Here is a 4,368-nt window from a genome sequence, read left to right on the forward strand (position 1 = left end):
AATAGTAAAATATAATAACTTAATAGTAAATAAATAATAATTTAAGAACAAATAATTGATAAAATAGTGTATGATAACATAATAATAAATACATAATAACATAATAGGAAATAACAAATAACTTAACAGTAAATCATTTATACATAATAGTAAATGTATAACACATATTAGTAAATTAAGGATAACTTAATAAAAATAAGTGATAACTTAGCAGTTAATTATTGATAACTTGCTAATAAATAAATGATAACTTAATAGTAAATTAATGATAACTTAATAATAAATAAGATTTAGTTTAATACTCCTTCCATCCTAATAAAATTGTCACATTTTGATTTTTGTTGGTCAGTTTTTTTTCAATTTTAATCACCTATTATTTTTTATTTACTATTGATACAGATATGAAAAAAATATTTTAAAAACTTTAAATGAAGTGGTTTCTAAATAAATGTTTTGTAAAATTTAATTTTTTAAAATATTTAAAATAATAGATGTCAAAGTTAGAAAAATTTAACCCAAAAAAATAAACCATGACAATTTAATTAGGACAAATAAAGGAGTACTAATTAATTGACAAATTTAGTAATAAATCATAAATAGCTTAATAATAAATCAATGATAATTTAATAGTAAATAATTTATAACTAAGTAGTAATTAATAATTAAAAATTAAAAGTAAATCAATATAACTTAATAGTAATCATCAGTAAATTAATAGCTAATCAATAATAATTTAGTATAGTGAATTAGAGATATAACTTAATAGTATATCAATTATAATTTAGTAGTAAATTAGTAATAATATAATAGTCAAAGCATAATAACTTAATAATAAATCAATTATAATATAATTGTAAATGCATAATAACATAGTTGTAAATTAATAGTAACTTCATAAAAAAAATGATAGCTCAATAGTTAATTATTGATAATTTAATAGTAAATCAATGAAAACTTAGTAGTAAATTAGTGACAGCATAATAGTAAATTTATTTTAGTTTAATAGTAATTAAATCATAAATTTAGTAGTAAATCATAAATAACTTAGTAATAAATCAATGATAATTTAATAGCTAATCATTAAAACTCAATGGTAAATCAATGATAACAAAGTAGCAAATGTATAACAATAGAGCAGTAAATCATTAATAATTTAGTTGTAAATTATTGATAATTTAGTAGTAAATCACTAATAACGTAATAGTAAAACATTGATAATTTAGTTGTAAAACATTGATAATTTATTTATAAATTAATGATAATTTAGTTATAAATTAGTTAATTATTAATAACTTTATAATAAATCATCAATAACTTTATAGTAAATTAATAATAACAGTAAAATAAATTATTAATAATTTAATAGTAAATTTTTAATAATTTAGTAATATATCGTTTATAACTTAGTAGTAAATTATCTATAACTTAGTAATAAATCATGATAATTTAGTAGTAAATCAATGATAAGATAGTAATAATTGAGTAGTAACTTATTTGTTAATTAATGATAACATTTTTTTTAGTATATAAAGTTACTAATGATTGAACCTTGGTTACTAGAAAGAGAAAAAGATTAGGATAAACCAACCATGAACTTATTCATTAAAAAAATTTAGTAAAGAAATTTTAAATTTAAACGAAACAATAATGTTATATTATATAAAAAGAAAATTATCTCATATATTGTAATTAATTGATAAAATTAATAGTATATCATAAATAACTTAGTATTAATTTAATGATAATTTAGTAGTAAATAATTGATAACTTAATAGCTAACTATTGAAAAACTTAATAATAAATCAATGATAATTAGTAAATGCATAATAATATAATAGTAAATCAATGAATTTAGTAGTAAATTACTAATAACATAGTAATAAGTCACTTATAACTTAGTTGTATATCAATGCTAATTTTATAGTAAATTATCAATAACTTCATGGTAAATTACTTATAAATTTATAATAAATTATTAATAACTTAGTACTAAATCATCAATAACTTAGTAGTAAATCATTCATCATTTAGTAATAAATTATTAATAATAAATCACTGATAATATAGTAATAAATCAATAATAACTTAATTGTCAATTGATGATAAGGCTTTTTATATTTGAAGTTTTTAGGGATTAAACTCCAGTTACTAACAAGAGTGAAATAAAAACTTAGTAATAAATTAATTATAATAATAAATCAGAGTTAATTTAATCATAATTTATTGATAACTAAACGCTAAATCACTTATAATTTAGTTGTAAATTAGTGATAACAATAAATCAATGATAATTTATAAGTAAATCAGTTTTAGCTTAGTAGTAAAGTCTGGATAACTTAATAGTAAATTATTCATATTTTGATAATAAATTAGTGAAATGACTTAGCAGCAAATCATCAATAACATGTAGTAGTAAATCACTACTAACTTAGTAATTTTTTTTGGTTAAATATTGATATAGAGCTATATTTTTTAATATACCTAACATATTTAATTCCTTTAAAAAATTATACTAATTGCCATTTAATACTAAGGTATTGAGTTACGATATTTGTGGATATTGTATGTAGACACCTTATTTTGTCCGAAGTTCTTTGTCAATTGAGACTAATCTAGGCTCGATTGTAAGGATTTTTATTCATTTTTATTTTAGATTTTTTTATTTTTTTATTTATCATTTTTATTTTTTTTATGATCTATTTATTGTTTAATTTCTTTTCTTTCTCCATTATTTGATTAATTTTTTTTTTAAAAAAGAAAAGTTGAAAGAATGAGATTAGGATTAGTGCTAATTTTTAGCTTCGGGTGAGAATCAGAATTGCACTAAAACTCAATCACATAGTTTTATAAATGATTGCAATTTACAGCAAGAAGGACGACAACAGAACACGGGAACAACCGGAAAAACACAGAAAACAAAAGCAAAAAACTATAAAAAATTCGAAGGGACACTGAGGAGAAGCCAAGAAAAAGTCATCGCTGCTGCAGAAAGGAGTGAAAATGAAGAACCTTTGTTTCTTCTTCATCTTTGGGGTCTGTCTTATTCCTCTCTTTGTTTATCTTTTAATCTTGAATCTCTATTGGATCGTCGAGTTCTAGTCTTACTCGATAGTTTTTCACTCAAATAATCTCACTCCATTTTCTTCAGCTCCCTGAAATCTCGTGGCTTCAACCTCGAATTCAAACTCGCCTACGATTCATCTCTTTCTCTTCTTTTCTTCCACAAAAAGGTTTGGTGGATCTTTGGATTTGGCAGTGGTAATTGACTTTGTTGACTCAGGTCATGACTTGATAGTAGCAACTGATGTGTCTGTATCTGATTTGATTAAAAATGTTACTACTGAATGTGGAGTTAATTTCGATGAGGATTCATCGGTAATGGTTATTAATCATAAAAGCTATGTAATTTTTGGAACTGAGGGTGACCATATGTTGATTGCCAGTGATGATTTTATCCAATCTGATGTTACTTTTGGAAAAACCAAAATCGAGGTGCCAGTACTTTTTAAAAGGATTGCACATTCAGTAAATATGGCTAATGGCCTGGTTTTAAAGGTGCTTTCTGTATCTTCTTCAGCTTATTCTGCTAACTCGAAATCCAAATTGTTGAGGCTTCCATTGCTTACTAGATTTGCCATTTCGTTGGCCTCAGTTGTGCAAGCTAAAAATAATGTTCGGATCATGATCACCGGTTCCCTAGATTTGTTCAGTAACCAGTTGTTTAGAACTGCTACGCACAATGCTGAGGGCCCGTTTAAATTTGAGAAATTAGGTAATAAGCAGTTTGTAATAGAAATTAGCAAATGGGTCTTCCATGAAATGGGGCACTTGAATTCGAAGTAGTTCGATCTGTTGTTTACTCGAAATCATGGTGAAAACTATGGTTGGAAAGGAAACACAACTCCAGCTAGCTGAGGATCGTTTTGCCCAATCTTCAATTCCTGCCCAGGTTGGTCTGATGATAGGGAAACTCAGTTCAACTCTCGACCGAGGCTTTGTGTTCGATTCAATACCCACTCCTCAAAACGATGCTGGGACAACCAGCTTGTTCGATTTTGGAGCCAGCTAAAGACAATAAGAAAAATGGTTCGAAACCTAAATTTTAGATATTTGATTCTTCCTTTTCTTTGGTCATTGACAAGGATTGGGTCATTGAACATGCTCGCCAAATGTCAAGAATGATGGTGGGTGGAATCAAAGTAGTGGGTATTTATGTGTGGGCTAGTGAAGCCACGTTCAAGAATTCTACCATGGTGCTTTGCCAGACTGTGAAAGGAGTTGTAGAAGCAGCATCCTTTTTGAGGGGATGACCTTGATGAAAGATTGCCTATTCACATATGTTATAATCTAAAATCTGCTGATGAGCCG

At 25.2% G+C, this 4,368-nt stretch overlaps 1 pseudogene; it reads left to right on the forward strand.

The window, feature by feature from the left end:
* Positions 1-2,770: 2,770 nt before the first annotated feature.
* On the forward strand, positions 2,771-4,368 carry LOC111288385 (dolichyl-diphosphooligosaccharide--protein glycosyltransferase 48 kDa subunit pseudogene; annotated as a pseudogene).

The sequence above is a fragment of the Durio zibethinus genome, chromosome 4 (assembly GCF_047325235.1).
Source record: "Durio zibethinus cultivar Kanyao isolate XHJ-2024 chromosome 4, ASM4732523v1, whole genome shotgun sequence".
Taxonomy (NCBI): domain Eukaryota; kingdom Viridiplantae; phylum Streptophyta; class Magnoliopsida; order Malvales; family Malvaceae; genus Durio; species Durio zibethinus.